We start from the raw sequence: 19,061 nt of genomic DNA, 5'->3' as shown, positions 1-19,061 counted from the left end.
AACTATGATTTGTGTAGAATGTAAGTGAAATTATTTAATTCCTTAAAGCTTGATCAGAAGACTCAAACAAATCTGTTAAGTGCCATCAGATCGTTTACTCAGCTTAGTTTGGGAGAAACAGCAGAGATTAACAGGTAACACAGGAACCACTTCAGGACTTATGACCCACTTTGGATTCAAACACTGAGGAGATGATGGGGACTTTAACAGTCTGTTCATAAAAGTGAGATTCTATTCTGTTGGCAAGTTATAGTGGTGCTGAAGATACTTTTTGTGTTTGTCTGAAGTGAACCCACCACGTCGTAATCTGTGCGTCTCCCCATTAAGATAGTGATAACTTAGCTCTCCATACATAATCTTACACGCCAGACGGACAGTTTCATATATCCGCCACGGGAATATTTCACTAGTCCATCTGGGTAGCAGCTCTTCGGATTGGTTTCCAGAGGCGGAAACTTCAAAAAATCAGCAGCTGGTGATTGGACAACTGTTCTGATTGACACACTCACCACAGACCAATCCACATCTAACCACGGTATGACGTAGCTTATGTTTGCCGCTGCTGAGAAACAATAGTTGAACAACTACAGGAACATGAGAAACAGCTGTGAAAAAGGCGTTAGACGACTGCTTCCGTTTTTGTAAAGTCAACTTAAGAATCAAAGGAACTGACAAGAACGAAAGTCTGCTGACGTCACGTCTGCTCATCACTTCTGCTGCTCCTGCCTCTCTTCCCTGATTGGGCCGTTAAGAATTTAGTTGAGTGAAATTGTTGGTCAATGGAGCCTGGCAAGATGGATCTGCAGGATTTCAGAAACTGAATCAGGCAGGTCCATCTGCTCTGCAAGGTTATTCCAGACAAGCCGATAGGATCACAACCCAGGCTGATAAAGGGAATGTGTTTGCCACACATCCAAAGGGTCCCATGGTCGGTCAAGGTTCATACAGTCAAGAGTTAGGAGTGAAACAGCTTCACTCCATACGGCTAAAATACACCAGATGCATCTGCAGTGCGTCTCCATTCTGGCAAATGGATCAAATAGGTTTTATTCAGATCAATCATTCTGTTGCAGTATGTCGGCATGGCTGGTCTATCGTGTTGCGACGGACTAGGGAAGAGTTGTTCAGTATAGGGAAGATCGTGCAGGACAGGAAGTCGTGACAAGAATCTACCTAAAAACACCCAGTGACTTTCAAAATAAAACTAGCTTGACAACAAAGATAAACGGACATAACTCCAGCCAGACTAGGAGTCAACAGGTTTGGGATTTTAGAGCCCAACATAAATGAAGAGAGACTTATCAATGGAGAGGGAAGCGCAAAAACTCCTGGGTCTCGTGACTCCAGCTGTCAGTCATGCAGCTTGTTGGACTGAAGACGCAGCAAGTGAGAGTTGACAAACACACTGCAGACGTATCTGGTGTATTTCAGGCGTTATTAGAACTTGATTTTGACTGAAACTGCCACTGAGACTCAGGTGACATAGACCAGTCTTGTATTCTTTGATGATTTAGACTCAAATCGAACTGGAACATCAACGTCACAAGACTCAACTCGGACTCCAGCTCAGGTGACTTGGCAACAATGCTGTAGCATGTTGAATGTTTAGTTTGTAAAACCCCAAAAGCATAAAACCAAGTTGAAACATTTTGCATGGCTTAAATTGTTGACTTGACAAAGTCTTGATGAGTAGGACCCATCAGCGTTAGAGGTGCAGGGAGGCAGCCATCTTTTCTTAATGAGACAACCCCAGCACGCACCTACCCATTACTGTCTTCATCTATACCAAGGAAAAATACACGCATCATCACCCTTTCTTCACTTTTAAAAGAGAGATTCCAAGTGGTTTCTTCTCTCTAAACTCTGTGCTGCATCAAGAAATCTTAATTTCCAAAAAGGAATTAGCTGTTGTTCATTTCTCTCAATCAAATACAGTGATCTGTTTCATCAAGATGAGCATAAAATTCCCCTCTCTGCTTCTCTGCTTCTCTGACTGTCTGTGAATTCAGGGTACTCTCTGCAGGAGAGAGGAGGAGGAAGGAGCAAGCCAGGCTGAGGGAGGGAAGGGGCTGGGGTGGGGAGGGTTTAGCGTGGCCTGTCGGAGGGCTAATTCCTGTGCTGGCATTGGAGCTCCTCATAGCTCAGATATTCAGATTTGGGCTGGGCTGCCATGTGGGCTTGGAGATACTCTGCCGCCGGCTCCTCCCCCCGCTCTATTCAGGGCCCGCAAGGAGCCTCGGGATGGCGTTAAAAAAGGAGATTAAGTTTCCTCCAGAGAGCAAAGCTCCTTAAGGGGGTATCTGTGTGCCTCTCAGCCGCCTGGTCAGTGAGGGATGCATGAGGGGGGCCTCGCCATGAACTCCACTGAGACAGCTGGGGGTGGGGGACACATAAGAGGAGGGGGTGAGGATGGCAGAGAAGCTGACCTGACTCCTACCCCATGACTGGCATCACCCTGACCCTGGTTACCAGCTCAAACCCTGATATAAGACAGGTTCAGTGCTTCAGGTGCCAGCAGAAAGAGATGATGGAAGCGGATGGTATCAGCTGAGAGGATTGTGCTTTTGTTTGTCCGTGTAACACTATCATATAATGTCATTTTAGAGTATGTCCCTGGGGTTTACTAAGCATGACCGTGCATATGTGCTTTGGAGTGTGTGGTGGAGATACAGTGTGCCTGTATACAAGGAAAGCCTCATTCACAGAGCTTAGAGGTGGGCGCCAGATCGAATGGATGGCTGTTAAACACATGCAAGTAGAAAGAAGTGACGCTCAAACACACGTCTTTTTCTCTGTGATCTCCCAAATAGACTGTAAACATACAAACACAGACAACAAAAGACAAACACAAACACACAGACATGAGAAAGAGACATTTCTGGCAGCTGTGACTCCTTAAAAAAAATCCAAAAAGTGCCATTCATAAGCGATGCAGCATCAATTAAACTTTGATATTAGATCATTGCCTGACCATTCAAAGGTGGACTTAAAACTGCAAATTGCAGCCTATGAAGTGAATAGAGTTAAAATCTACCCTTCAAAGGGCTTTGATAAGTTTCTTTGATTCAAAAGGGGCTGAAGCAGAAGAAAAAAAAACCCTTACACATTCCTTTATTTGATTAGCAATACTGATGACAGGGTTGAATGAGAGGCAGAAAAAAAATCTAATGACTTCTTCAGCTTTGTATCGTGGCTGAAAAAGCCTTATCTGCTCTATTCAGCAGCAGTCTCTCCTGGGAAGCGAGGATCACTGCGCTGAGGGACTGTCAGGTCCTGCCAATAGCCGTAATGGGCTCTAATTCCACATTAATGCAGTCTAAATGAAGTGTCACAGGAAGATTGATCTGTTGAGGGCGTTGCCTCGATTGAGGCTGTTTTACTGAGTGGGCACCTCACTGGACACCTGGTTACCCTCCCCAGCGCCTCCAGGGGCCTCCATTTAAAACATTGACCTGTCACACTCTGCATGCATACGTCTCAGAGCACGTTCAGGAAGTCTTGAACACGCTTCAGGACTATGACTGAGTCAGAATGTGAGGCTAATTTTGTTTGATATCTGTGAATAAATGCCAGCAGGTGGAGGGATGGAGCAGCACTGTCTCTAATGTTTTGAAGATTGTCTACATTTACTCGGCTCCTTGTGACGAAGGTACGTTCTTCGTGTCTTCTGTTGTCTGACAGGTGCATAGGCTGGATAATGCTGCCAGCTGGAGACTTTGCGGGGGGCTTAAACACAACCAGTCCTCCTACTGTACATATCTAAAACCCCATTTTACTGCTTTCCATTAGTAATTCTTGTCCACAGAAATAGATTTTTACTCACTGTCAAGTTTAAACTGCTACTTTTCCTGTATGGAGAGTATTAGGCTAATCATGCGCTAATACTGGTCTCTGTATGCTTGTCAAAAATATACAGAGAGATGGGCAGCCACTTTCACAGTTTTCTCTTTTTTTCACATCAGAGGAACAAGTCAGGCTAAATGATGGCGCAAGTTAAGGTCTTACATTTATTTCTCTTACGTATAGAGTACGATGTGACATTAATTTGTGATTTTTACTCAGTGTTTGAGCTCTATTCCCCTAGTCTTACACATTGTTGGCTTTCTATAAAAGTTGGCGTTTAATTTATGTGGCACACAACATTTACTTTGTATAAGTACACATATGATTTTAATAATGACTAAACCCACAGCGCTGGATATTACATCTTATATCAGTCTGAATGAAACCCCGTAAATGACACTTCATGTACTTATGGAGTGTGGAGATGAGTGTGTTAGCTGTTGAGTGCTTTATACGTGTGTGTGTGTGTGTGCTCATGAGCAAACATATGCATACTTTGTGGGCACCTCCAACACGAGGAGCAGCAGGACTCTGGATGAGCTTTCCCAGGTGACCCAGAAGACTGCAGCAAGTGTGTCAGTGTCACTTTGATTAACTCTAATACCAGGGCTTTTGGCACATGTGGTCAGGTTAATGAAACTCAGTGAGAAAGCACTTTCTCCTGCTTCCCTCCCCGCTACGAAGCTGTGGGTGATGGGATGAGGTTCAGCGAGTCGCTCCTGCTGTCTCTCATCGGCCCCCTCTTCACCGTCGCGACGGTCTGATACCTTTTTACGGCGGTGAAGCTTTTGAGATCCATTACTCTTCTGCCTCCACGTACTGTTCCAGACTTTTTTCCCTCTTAATTAACGCTCTACAGACGATGTCATTAAAGAAGTTTGATTTAACAATGAAAGAGTAGATACATTTGTCTCATGAGGGACCATCAGGATATTGTTTTTGTGCAAGTAAGCTTCTGTTTTCCAATTATATCTCTATATAAGTAATGCAACAATGTTTTTGGTTATTTGGTTACTGTATCTTCGAGTGGTCCAGTCTCAGGACACGTCCAGGGAATAAAAAATCGGCCATTAAAAAAACAATTTTTGAACACATAACTTTCAGCTGTTTTTTCCGTCGTTTGCCGAGGTTATCGTGTCGCCAGCTCCTCAAAACCTCAAAGTGTTGCTCCTTGCTCTCTTTCTTCACTGACACAGAAGTAGGGCACACTGAAGAATAAGCAACACAATTGGGAGGCGTCCTGTCGCTTTAAGAGGGGGACCCATCTAATCTCTCTCGATCCACTCAGGCCCTGGATTTATAAATTTCCTGCAATCTCGATTCTCAAAGCTTGATTTTGAGAGTGTGTGTGTCTTCCTGTGAGAGAGGAAGTGTAGGACTGGCAAGAGGTACTATTGGGGGGTTGTGGTTTGTTTGTGCTGTCCTTTAGAAAAAGAGCTTATGGGTTCAGCAGAAGAAACGCGGGGAGCTAATGTGAAGATTTAGGACTTTCTCCGAGGCTTGGCCTCGTCTAAGCTCTGTTTGCTTGAGCCGTTTGTGGGGTCCTGCTCACACTAAACCCAGATTAATATTCCCCCCATATCCAACCAACCCAGACACCGTCTCCCGGCCTCACTGTCCTCCACCCACCTACCCCCCTTTTCCCTGCCTTTTCTGGCCATGATCGTCTCCCTTCCCTAATCCAAGTCCGCTGCTTCTCATCTCGCTCTTTATCTCGTCTAAGTAAGCACCTTTCTCATGGCTTCTTTCCATGAGGGGGAAGCAGCAAGAGGAGCATAAATATGTTTTCCCCAAGCCCCCCCTCCCATTGCTCACTGACCTCTGTGAGGTGTTATTACTGGAGTGACTGCTAAACCCTCAGATTGCTTTCAGCCAGGTTCACCAGGGGGAGAGGAAGGTTGGCTTTAATGGCTCTCGATTGGTTTACGTGCCACCAAATAAACACATGAAAGACAGGTATGTATTGCATTCATCAAATATTTTAACAATCAAACCAGCTAAACACCCATTAGATATAAAACACATCATTTTGCATTGGTGGGAGGTGAAAACAGATGAAGTTAAGCTAAAAAAAAATAAAGAATACTATATATTCAGTATATCATGCAGTCATAACAGTGAGAGCACTCCTGCTACAGCTGCATTCCCCTACTGCTGCTTTCCCAAACTCTCACAGGATTGTCACACAGAGCCTCTTCTTCTCCTTCCCTTACTCCTTTTTGTTGTTTTATCCCCCCTTTCTTGTTCCCTTTCTCCCATCTGGATCAGGGCTGAAAGAAGAATAACAAATGCATTTTGAGCCGAGGGAAAAGGGGATGAGTTTGGCGTGCTAAACAGGCAGGCTAAACCCATTACCTAAGTGTTCTTTATCTTCCCATATGCTTTTGTTGTTTAATCAGCTTTGTATCTCTCCAAATCCTGGATTGAGATAACAAACAAATGGATGAGCTCAACGTGCAGAAGAGGAAAATCTTTTTGCTGGCACCTTAAATGCCAAAAAGAGTATCCTGATGCTGTAAAGTGGTCAGGAGAGGCAACGCAACTGGGTCAGATTCTTCTGGTTTTAGTTGGCCCAGGTCAAACTGCCACTTCTCACCGAAATAACTTCAGATACCTCCTCTCTGTTTTAAGGGAATGGACTGAGAGAGGAAAGAAAAGGGAACAGGAGGGGGGGTAAAGCTGGAGCTCACAGATTTGCAATCTTCAGCCATGATTTCTCTCTGCTTCCTCCATAAGAAAAGGATTCCAGATTATCCCTGGCACTGAAAGCCAGGAAGAGTTGAAGAGTCCCTGAATGCAGAGATGACTTTACAGCTGATGCAGATGTACAATAGTCGCAATCCTTATCAGATTTACTTTGAGGTTTCCTAACATCTTAGCATGAGGTTTGCATACTGAGTTTACTTCAGGTTGGACCACAAAGACCTAAAGTATCCTCAAGGAAAAAAAAACTAAGTGAGAGGAATCAAAGCAGCTAATTAAGGAGAAACAAAATGAAAGAAACTGAATACAGTTTCCAAAAGTGTGCTACTGGCACATTGGGCTTTGTCTGTCATTCATCATTTCATTTGCAGCATTGAGGAGGTATGGGAGAAAAATCCAACATGAAACTTGTTTCTTTGCATCAAAGAGCTTCTATCATATTTTACTTTCTCTGTTGTACCTTTTTCTTTTTTCAAGTGAACACCTCATCCAAAAATGTGACGCTGGTGCATGTGGGCCTGACAAAACCTCAAACCTGTGAGGGGCAAAAATTAAGTCAAGACGTAGAATATCAGTGTTAAGAGTTAAAACCATAGACTGTATATAGAGTGGACAGTATGGCTTCATAATTTACCATTGTACGGTTTTGAAGCCAAAATTCCCCCGTCACTGGTGCAGCCAGAGTCAGTGCAATAGAGACTGTGAGGGATTCTGGGAGAATTTGAGTGGAGCCGGATGGCAAAAATAATAATTATCTTTTTTTCTTTTGCGCATGTAATCACTTCTTGACTCTCCCTTCCAACATATTCTACAAATCCTGAAAAAAATACACAAAAATTTCAGCTGTCAATCATCGTTAAACATGACGTGAAGCCTCATTTTAACCTCTTATAACTAATGAAAACAAAACTTTTCAGAAAAAGAGAACTTGAATACAAGACAGACAAATTTTATCATGAAATCACAGCAACAATTGGACGTGAGAAACTTTTCTACGAGATATATCAATTTGTTAAAGTTTTAACCACATCCCATCTGGAATGACCGGAGAGACAGATTTTTTTTTTTTACCTATACTTCAGCCAGCCACCAGGGGGAGCAGTTTTTGTGGCGACCTCACTTTGAGCCGAGCAAGATGACGTCCATTCTTTTTTCACAGTCTATGATTAAAACATTAAGTGAGCCAATGTTAGTTCTCATGAGTTTCTGAGATATGGTGTTTCATCATCCTAAAGAAAATATATCTGAGGCTCCTCGATGTTCGTGTGTTTGTACGTTGGTGCTGGGCTGGTGGTTAACCGGTTTTTATTTGGGAGCTTCAGCGCCAAAGCAGCAAAGCTACCAAATAAAGACTTGTTGTGTTATGTTACAGTAATGCTCATAAAAAAAAGAAAAAAACTATTGTGCAGTTTTTCAGGGCAGTTATTCTAGCACTTTTATATCTTGGTAGCTGAATTTGAATAACGTGGGTATGGTTTCTGTTTTAAAAAAAGATGATCTTTCTCCACAGTTGGGTCAAAAAGTTTATCTCATCAGAAAGGCTCCATGTTGGGCTGAGATAAAGTGTTTCTTTGTGCTGTGATTTTCGCTCTACAACTACCTTAACATGTTTATGAAGCACTTATCAATATACTGATCTGAGTCATTCAGCTGGCTTGAATCAGTGACCTCCATCATTATTTCAGGATCTTACACCAGCCTCAGTGTTGTTTTGGTTAAAATTGTTCGTCTATTAGGAAAAAAAAAACATAAACATGTAAAAGGAATTTTTAATTTAAATTTTCTTTTTTTAATAAATACTTTAATTCACTCAAGTGCAAGAAATAAATTAATTTAAGTAAAAGATCACAATCTTTTTTTTTTTTTTTTTTTTAATTATTTTGTTTTTTTAATTCGGTAAAAAAACTTCTCTTCTGTCATCTTCAAGATTTCCCGGATCACATCAATACCTCACCACCTCACACCTGTCAACACTCTGAGGGATCAGAGCCTCTCCTGAGTGACACCTGAACTCGTCTTAAAGAGAAACAGCAAAAGAAGCGGAGAAACAATTGTGTTCAGACTCAAGAAAGTGATGATCGGAGTTGGCGCTGGCGACCTCAATGTGCATCTCACAGTTGAATTCCCTCAGGGGTAGAGGGGCTCATCACCCCTTCTTGTTCCCCCCCATCAGCTAAACACACACCCCTGTAATACACACCTTGAAACACACGCACACACAGTCTGGGAATGCTGGGGAAAATAGCCCTCATTTATTATTGCCACACTCCCTCATCTCGTCCCCTCGGTTCAGTGGGTGCGCCGCCAAAGCACGTCTTCTCCCGCCAATGTCACACAATTACCTCTTAACTGTTCAAACAAATAGAGCGACCCAGAGAGTGACATCAAATCAAAACTGTCACAGGTGATTGAGTCTAGTCATCAAGGCGGCCCGCCCGCTACCTGTCAGGAGAGTGAGGGAATGAAAGGAAAGGGGAGAGAAGAGGGAGAATATGATAGCAGCTTTATAATAGACCCCTAATAATGTATAAACATCCCCGCGCTCTCTCTTTTTTTGCTCCTCTAATATTAAAGTTGGGCTCCGAGTGCAAGATGCCCTCCTTTTTCAGCCGCTGCGCTCCCTCTCGGGACTCAAGAAGGAGAGAAATGGCTGTGAATGGAGTAATGATAGGGAAAATGATAGAGAGGAGATTGAAATTTCCATCCTCTCTGAACCATGCCAGCTCTGCTCCTGGAAAGACATTGGATGCTAATGGGGTTAGATCACACGCATGAGAGTTTGAGGCCTGAGTGATGTTTGCTATTGATACTCCCAACACAAATAGAAAAGCACAAAAACAACACTTTAAAGAGGAAAACTCCCCAAAGGTTTGGCCACAGAGTGATAGTCCCCTGACGCCGGATTTCAGTTTGAGTTTCACTTTGCAAAGAAAATCACAAACAGATCCAGACAACAACGGATGACTCTCGTGTAGCTGAGAAACACAAAATGCAGAGAGATGATTTGTGCATCAATGGGGAAAAACAGAGAAATAAAGAGCATGGGCAAGGGTTGAGCAAGAGCAACCCAAGGGGACATTAGGGACATGATGATGTTGTCAGTGTCTGATGTAAATTGGAGAATGACACAGTCAACAGACACGGCTGGCTGCTTGCCACGGCAACACGCCGAGGCCATGACACTGACAAATGGAATATTTCAAAGGACTTAATCAGAGGAAATGGGGTTTGGTCTGCAGGTGACACGAGTCCCGCTCCAGCGCTCACAAAAAGAAAACTGATTGCCTGCCTTGAAACCCCCACCATCTCTCTGCTTCTCTGTTGGTCTGTCTGCCTCTCCGCCTCCTATCTGACTATCTCTGCTCTCCTGTCCTCACCTCACTCTCACACTCCAGTACAAGTGGGGGTTTATCATGAGTGTGTCGTACAGTTAGATTCAATCAGAGATAGCCTGGTAAAAGGTGGGCCGATAAAACCGATACACAACTTCAGCACTGAGCGGGCAGATTAGTTCTGTTTCCTTTTTCGTGTCATCTATATGTGGCTGTTGAGTGTGCATTAATCTGTTGAAATGTAACAGTTTTTCTTGGAAGAGTTTTTCAATTAACACTAATGTTTGGACCAAATTTTACGGGTTCCTTCTCTCCTTAAAGTTAGATGATTCTGGGAGTGTCTGAGCTCTCCTGTCTCATCGGTTCCTCCTGATCATAGCTTCGCACTGCGTGCTGCTGAGGACCTGCCAGTTTTCAGATGCTACTGCCATCAAAGTCTTAACCATTACCATCACTGCTAAAACACCAATGTTAATTTCAGAACCCTGTCCATCTCTCTCTCTATCCCTCTCTAACCCCAAAGCAGTCACAGAGGATATCTGTCAGAGATTTCTGCCTGTCTTTATCTTGTCTTGATGTTGTGTCTTTGTTTAAGGTCCCATATAGTGCAAAAATCTTTTGGTGTCACTAAAAGTCCTTTAGTGAAATTTGTGGGTCTTTGGCTTTCCTCCCAGCCCACAAAATGTGATATTTAATGACAAAACCTGTACTTAGTAGTGCTTGTGAATGGAAAATCCTGACCTAAAACGAGCTGTTTGGATTTGCCGACATCAGCAATTCCCTTTTTTTGACCAATCAGGAGCAAGTCTGACCTGATTGGTCCACCTGAGATACCCCCGAACCCTCTCCCTCCCCACTGCTGGAGAGAATGCCAAAGCTGAAGAACCATCACTGCTCTGTTTTTGGCTGAGAGCAGCCACATAGTTCCATGCACAAGCTTCCCAACTCGGAAGAAGACAAGACTGAGTGGCTAGAGTTCATTTATCAAGGAAGGAAGGAAATATGCCAGCTACACTCAGAAAAACTGTTCATGTGTGTGCTAGTCACTTCACGGCCGACTGCTTTTCCAACTTTGGACAGTACAACAGAGGGCTAGCGAATAGACTGGTCCTGAATCCAGGCGCATTACCAACCATCCACCAACAAACCTCAGACCCTGGTAATGTGAGTATTTTAAATGCTGTGTGCTGTGGAGCAGATGTAAGAGCTTTTCCTCAGTGTCCCCCCTATCTCTGTGTTAGCTTCAGGATGCTAACTTTAGCTGCAGTTAGCCTGTTGTTTTTGCCTGTAATGTTACGGTAAACGAGCTTCGCTGTTTTCTAAACATTGTGTACTCGGAGCTCGTTGCGCCGCTTTCAGTGACGTGGAAGAGCGGGGCGGTATCAGCGGTGGCTCATTTACATATGAAGGTCACGCCCACTAAATCAGACCGTTCTTAACAGAGGGGCTATGAGTGCCTGGAAACAATGCTGCTGTGCTTGATTTATTGGCTTTTTGGACCAAAACATGTTACTACCATTTCATGAAGACGTCAATGATCCATATTAAACTGCAGAAAAGGAGCAAAATATGGGACCTTTAATACTAACACATTTAGCAGGTCTGTTTTCAGAAAGTGTCTTGAGATTAAATTTGAAGTAATTTGGCATTATATAAATAAAGATTCACTGATTGATTGAGCTCCTTGTTGAACTAAAAAATCAGTCTCAACATGCACAGGACGACAACTTGAACAAAATGTTTACCAGGTTTTTCGTCTAAGCCGAGCACATCTGCTTATCAAAACACCAAACGTGTCTTTGTTAACTGTAATGTTTTGGTTTTGCAGGTTTTTGAAAATTTAGACAAGCAAATCACAAAGTTTCCGGACTGATGATTGTGTGTGTGTGTGTGTGTGTGTGTGTGTGTGTGTGTGTGTGTGTGTGTGTGTGTGTGTGTGTGTGTGTGTGTGTGTGTGTGTGTGTGTGATTAAATAATCACTGGTGGCTAAAACTAATCTTGAAGGAAACTGGAGGTGGTTTGCCAAAATCTACTACCGTGAATCCAAAAGTTGTTGAGACATTTTACTGAAAACTATAAGACTGATCAGTCAGTCAGTTCATCATCTGGGGACAATGAGTGTCCATTGAACATTTTATTTCCTTTCTTGTACTCTTTCCTGTAAGGAGGATGATTAAGCATGCTGATGGACAGTCATAACAGAGGAGGTTGCCCAAATGTTTTGGGAGTAATCCTTGTTGGGACCATAAATATCTGAATTTAATATGGCAGCCTGGTGTTTGGTGACTGATTTTACAATAAGCAAAAAAAAACTCCTTCATTAAGGCACTTGTAAAGCAGACGGCTTACCAAAGCCATTGGGAAACAACCTCTAGGGACCCAACACACAGAGGTCCACCGTCACCCTCTAGGGACTTGTGTAGAGGTTACATAGAACTTTAAGAGTCTCAATACAAAATTTCTCCCAAGACTTTTTGAAACATAATCTATAGAGAAAAATTAATAAGTTAGGAGGAGCAGAAAGCATTGTGATATATGGCTGTGTAGGTTGTGAGTAAATGCTTTTATAGAAACAAAACATTCACAATAACACGATGTCCCTCTCTTATCTCAATGCACTGCAGGTTACCACACACAGGTAGATCAACAGTGATAGATCTCTGTGCTCATGACCCTGAGAGATGGGGGCATCCAGCTAACACAGGCGAAGGACATCACGAGGAAAGGAAACAACTTTGACAACTACAAATGAGGAGATGTGGAGAACACCTCGAGAGAGCAAGTTTAACTTTATACAACCTCCTTCTCTGCCTCGCTGTGAAGAGATCAGAGATTGTCTTCAGGATGTTGTGTTTCTAAGACAGCAGGCCAGACAGAGCTTCCCGCTGGTTGTAAGACTTCTTCGTTCTGTATCTGTTACCTGGAAAGCAGCGGGAAACCCAGAAGACAGAAATCTGTCTCCATATTCCTTTGTTTCCTGCCTGGGCCCGGGCCTGGCACTGCCACCACAAGCTGCCTACTTCTATGAGATTGGTGATTTGGTGCCTGAAGTCCAGTAGCCCCACGCCGGGTATGAATCACGGTGAGGGGCCCCTGCCCTGTCACAGCAGCTACAGATCAATGATAATTACCACCTTGACATGAGTACGCTTATTACTGAACAGGATCAGGGACAGGGGCCCGAGCTGTGGTGGCCGTAGGGCCCGATCGATACTCCAGGAATAATGGCTCTCTGGGGCCCTAGATTGGACTTTGCCACTAAACAAGCCATTACAGCCGCACGCATGACAGCTTAGGTCTAGATACGCGCCCTAACTCTCCTTCTCCTGGAGGCTTCTCTCCTAGAGCCCGCCTCACTATGGCTCCCACAGGCCTCTGTACTCAATCTTGTCGTGGACTGTTATGGGCAGGCGAGACACATGCCTCTGGCTTTGAGACGTGTTAACCAGAAGTGAGTGATTAGGGGAAGCATGCTGCTACAACACAATGTGCTCCTGTGCAACACGAAAGTGAAAGGGGCCTTGCAATGTGACCTGATGATTGCCACTGAGTATAGAGATCAAACAGAGCCGCAGCGACATGTGCACACGAACACAGCCGTACACACACATACACAAACAAAATTCACACAAAAGCTAGCACATCAACGCGTATAAGCGATGCTGATCCGTCTATGGCAGCCCTCATCTTCTTTTCTCTTTGATTTTTACCATTTCCCTCCTCCAGATCCCTTGTTTTTTTCCCTCTCCTTTTTTAATCCGGTCATACCTGTAATCGGGCTCTGCGACAGGAAACTTCAGAGAATCAATTAGTCCTCGCCTCATCCGGGAGCCAAGACGATTCCTCTCGACTTGAGCCGCAAACTCCTTCTATCAGGAGTCATTCTGCCTGCCTAACACCCAGACTCCTCTCTCCTGAGCCCGGATAGGTTTGACTCTAAGCCTCTAAAACGTTGACAACCCAAAGCGCCTTTCTCTCTGCAAGCCCTAACCGCCTGCCTCACCCTGGCCCCTTCCCTTCTTCCTAACCGTCGCTGCTGCTAAATAAAGAATGACTTGTTTTTCCTCCATAGCAGAGCTGTGATAATGATGCAGCGTTGTCGGGTTTCAGCTAAAATTAAATAAACAGCTGCTTTAAAAGGGACTCAAACTTCGTTTTTCTATAAACCACCAGAAAGGTGGATGTGCTCGGAGAGCTGGTCACTCTGGGTCTTTCTTTTGTCCACGGGAATTCAGCCACTGAAGAGGCAGCTTGGTGGATGCTGTGTTTTTTTAAATGCCGCCACACGGCACAAAAGGAAACGCAAACCTGGGACTCTTCTGCTGGCTGCAGCAGGCCCTCAAGTGAAGCCTGGAACAAACAGAACATTGAGGGGTCAGATTTAATCCCCCCGCCCCTGCCTTTTGTATTCAGATTAAAGACTAAGGAGGATTTGCAGGAGCCTGGAGTCTCTTGTTAAAAGACGGTGTTCTCCACTTAACCTGTAATTTACCTGTCACTTAAGCCCACTGCAGCGATCATCCACACCTCTGGTAGTGAAAGGAGCTGTTATTACTCTTGTTTTTTTCTCTAACTCTGAAGAAAGGCGTTGTGTTCACTCAAGCATAATGAACGCCCGACAGATGCTGATGAAAGCAGCAGCAGCTTGTGAGAGATACTTAACACTTTAGGAACAAACAAAAGGGAGATTTCTGAGAGTACACACACACAAACACACAGACACACACACACACACAAGTCCACGCCTAATACACCAGAAATCATTTCTTGACCAGTCGGGCTGCTCTGATGAGGTCGAGTTTGGTGTGTATTCTCTGGAGTGCTGTGAAAAAGATGCCTGCAGGACTCGGAGGCGAAACACATTGTGATGCTTTTTGACTTGATTTGTATTGCCAACCTTCCTCATCTGCGCTACGGAGAAATCCTACCACAGAAACCTGACCTTCTTTCCTCCCCTCTATCACCCTCTCACTCTCTTGCCAAGCGTGATTCATCTCCCACAAACGAAGTCGGAGAAATGAATGAAACTCCCGCCATCATTCTGCGCGACCTCATCCATTTCATCCTCTCCTGTGACTTTTCCTGCCCTCCGCTGGACGGCCATAACGCTGCCTCTAAATCTTCCTCCTGAACAGAACTCAGTGGCTCCATGGCAGCAGTAAAGTGGACCATTCGTTTTCACAGCACAGCCAAAAGGAATAATGGGAGTGATGTTGAGACATTATCAGTCACTCTCACAGGCTACCAAAGCTCCATGAGCCGCTCCAGCCCTCTTTTTTTCTTTAAAGCATGTGCAGATGTCCACCAAACAACCACACAGCTCTTGATGGAGCTTTACACGAGTCTTTGATACGTCCCTTAATCTCCACTAAACTATCCCACTGGTTTTAACACCCTTACGCATTAGCCTATGTCTTATAACTTAAGAGTTTATCGTTGTGTGCTAAATTTAGACGTTCTCTCTTAAGACTCAAGACAGCTTGGAGGCTTGTGTGCATGCAGCATGCAAAATTATAAACCTTCTGAAACATAACAAAGGCTGAAAAATGTTCATTGTTTTAGAAATCTGCACCCTCTGGGATTGAGGGATTAAAACAGTCATCTGGACGGAGATTTATTTTCATTTGAGGTCACAAATGTGGGGACATTTAAATCAGATGAAAACTTTTTGAAAGTGAAGGCCAAGTCTGAAACTTAAGTCCCTCATCTGCCGAAACACTCTTCTTTATTTCATTGTGCAGAAGAAGATCACTGTCTGCTGCGCCTTATTTTTAGAAACATTTCCCTTCCTCTTTCCTCTGTTCTCTCTCCATTTCCTCATCCCCTTTTTCCAGAGCCAGATCTCTTATTTGCCCGAGAGAGCTGCCACTTTTATTCTGGAGGAACCCACCTGTCCACCCGCACATCAAACCCATCCCCGATGGGCTTCTGTGTTAAATTCCAAACTTAAAACCCATTACTGAGCTATCAGCCCACTCATAATGCTGTCTAACGACCTCATTTCCCTAAGTGTCAGCCCTGTCAGTCACCAGAGGACCCTGTCAGCTCGGCCGCCCATGTCCGACAGTCCCGGCTGCTCGGAGGCATCACTGCCGCCGCCATCGCCGCCACGTTCACCTCGTCCTCATCAGAAACAGGATAGACGCTCAATCTCTGGAAATATGTCAAGGCAAAGTGAGTGGGGACACAGGGGGTAAGAGACTTTGGAATGAAAGTGTCGGGTATTTCATTTACCATATCCACTCTATTAGTCAGAGCGGCACAGTCAATCAGGGCCCCATTTTGATTCGAGGGGAGTCGGGGGAGAGAAGTGGGACACGGCAAAATGGCTGACGGTCACGCCATGGCTATCCCAGCTCAACGGAAATCAGTTTGAGAAGTTGGTGTGTAAAAAAATGGATTAATATAAACATATGGAGCCAAAGCGTCACTGCCTGTCCTTGTTAGCTGAGGAGGGCGCACTGAGCATGTGCAGGGGAGGAAAGTGAAGCCTGGGGGGCAAGGTGAGCCGGAGAGGGTCAAATCTGATCGTGTGTGTGCTCATGAATGTGTGTCTGATCACTGTCTTGTTCCCCAGTCTCCCAGTATACCTTTCTTTGAAATCATTTGGTAAATATGGAAAGGGGCCCCAGGCCACACAGGCCCCAGCCCCTCTTTAGGAGTGGATAATTGACTCCTTCCCCTCCTTGATAATTCATCGCTTGCATATGCCAGCTAATACATCAGCTGAAAACTGCCCTGGTCTTCATCTCCCTTGACACACACACACACACACACATGCACGCACCCAGAGGAATGAGCGACTGAGAGACTGAGCATAAAAAATGGGGATGACAAATGGGAGCACTTCTAGATCTATGAATGAATTATGTCTTCTAAATACCTTGAGCAGAGGCAACTGTCAGCTGGCGTCTATACTAATCTGGGACAAAATATGACCAGCTCGGCATTAAAAGGAGGGAGCAGGGCTGCTAGAGAATGAGGCGAGAAATGAACCAGCAATCAGGCTATTAAAATGTGGTGTCTGATTCAGCTTTGGTGGACATTTGCACATTTATCATGAGATGGAAATACCCTCCCCCTTTTGTCACTCTAATGCGGCCCCTACCATTGAAATAGATTAGGATTATTCCAACAGGACAGAGATATCATTTGTTTTACAATAGCCGAGTCAGCACTCACAACAGTCATTAGGAATTAGATCAAGTTGGCTGCTGTTCGAAGGGACACTTTGCAAACGGAGAAGGATAAAATTAATGGCGTTTCTTCTCAGGAGGTGGGATATTAACGACTGCCCTGTCCCACAACAGAGGCAGGACTGAAAGACAAATGGCTTGCACAAGAGTCTGTCAAACTATATACAAGCTTGTGTACAGGAAGTTCAGCCCGCATGAAACAAGAGGTCACTCACCTGCTGATGATTATGTTCACAGAGGAGGTCAAAGACACGATAACCTTGCTATTGTTCTATCTCGTGGTTATCTGGGAATGTAGTGCGTACCTCTGGGAAATGTATTTTTCAGGCAGCGGCTCAGAGACGTCCTGACTGAGGTTCAGGGCCACAGGAGGATCACGCCATCCCTCTGAAACGCACCGAGCTGCAGGCAGGAGGAGGCCCAAGGACGGACACAGTACAGCTGAGCACTTTGAACAAGCACAGATGGAGGCTGTGATGCATTCAGGGTCCAAACACTTTATAAAACACATAAATTCGGACACGCAAGTCATTCATCCACAAATGAAGAAATAAGAAAAACTTGCATTGCCTTGAATTTGTCAAATTAATATGAACTTTATGATCCAGTAGTAGAGACAAAAAGTGAAATAATTAATTTAAGTTCAAATAAGCAACGCTGGACTGAACTTCACATTTATATATTCATACTCTTTTAATTTCTACATAGTCTTACATTTTTGATTTTTTACATTTTGAAATTCCAATTAAAGCTGCAGACATGTTTAAAGATAACTATAAAAATATTTGTCAGATCAGGTTTCTCAAAAAAAAAAAAAAAAAAGAAAAAAACAATTCACTCTCCGAGAAATTCTACCAACGTATGACCTTACTGCTGCTCCTTGATGAAACACCTACAATGTGTGAATATTTTCATTATACTGTTTCCCTTTTTAATCATATCTTTTTTTCCTTTGTAAAACCCATTCAATATAAAAGGTTTCACACTTGTGTGACTTTGTGCACATACTTAAAAAGTAATTCTGAACTTCATACATAAATCACAAGTCATTTTTAAAAATAAAATGAATTAAGAAACAAATAAAATGCCGGTGGGGTACTCGGAACTTAACTTTCACTCTCGTTTTACGACAAAGGACCTTTCAAACACAACAACTCTGCTGCTCTATTTCCTGAGTAAATACACTGTATGAAATAATGGCCTGTTAAGGCGCCCGTAAAAGAGAACATAAAGAAAGAGGTGGCAAATTTTAAAAATGTCTGCCAACGTCTCTCTGCATCACATTAAAGCCTATAAATTACCAAAGTTTCATCCATACCTTTCAAAAGAGAACGTCAGCTTCAATGTAGAAAATGAATTTAGTTTACTTTAATGAAGGCTAACTTTGATGTTTGGTGCACCTGGCTTACCTTTAGCTTTTTGTACAAACTTCGGTTGGAAGTTGAAAAAAGACGACGTCATTCTGCGTGTCCGAAATAAAGTAAAACGTTAAAGTATCACAGCGTATTTATAGCGACCTGTTATCAGTCAAAATGTTTTAAATACAACATATACAACAAACTCCAATCCAACCCGGGGAAGAGTACCGTCTTCATCCAACTTTAAAACACAGCGGAAATGACATTACTGCCACCTAGTGTCTGAACCCATCAATACACCCAGCAAAGCACAGCCTGCCTTCTGTGGGTCATCTGTGGACAATCCGAAAAATAGGCTTTTACTACTTTATTTTCACACACACACTCACACCTACAGAGAATTTTGAGTGACTAATTAACATGATGAGCATGTTTTTGGACTGTGGGAAGAAGCAGGAGAACCCAGGCATGCTCGGGGAGATCATGCAAACTCCACACGGAGAGGCCCACTGAGCCCACTGGGAATCAAACTGGTGACCTCCTTGCTGTGGGGCTTACTTGGATTATAATCACATAAATAGTAACACTGGGTATTTAAGCGGTGCCATCTCAATAAAGTGTTGTGCTTC

At 43.8% G+C, this 19,061-nt stretch overlaps 1 long non-coding RNA gene across 2 annotated transcripts; it reads right to left on the bottom strand.

Moving 5' to 3' along the window:
• Nucleotides 1-5,853: 5,853 nt before the first annotated feature.
• LOC141789694 (uncharacterized) lies at nucleotides 5,854-18,632 on the bottom strand. Of its 2 annotated transcripts, none has more exons than XR_012598225.1 (4): nucleotides 18,484-18,632; nucleotides 17,380-17,570; nucleotides 6,199-6,261; nucleotides 5,854-6,113 (listed from the first exon to the last, which is right to left on the bottom strand). It is a non-coding gene; the product is annotated as an uncharacterized LOC141789694 (long non-coding RNA). The 2 variants fall into 2 exon arrangements; XR_012598226.1 differs by having other exon boundaries at nucleotides 17,380-17,522.
• Nucleotides 18,633-19,061: the final 429 nt, after the last annotated feature.

The sequence above is a fragment of the Halichoeres trimaculatus genome, unplaced genomic scaffold (genome assembly GCF_033239565.1).
Source record: "Halichoeres trimaculatus isolate MK-OKI-2021-1 unplaced genomic scaffold, fHalTri1.1 fHalTri1_scaffold_4, whole genome shotgun sequence".
Taxonomy (NCBI): domain Eukaryota; kingdom Metazoa; phylum Chordata; class Actinopteri; order Labriformes; family Labridae; genus Halichoeres; species Halichoeres trimaculatus.
This window is presented reverse-complemented; position numbering and strand designations above follow the sequence as displayed.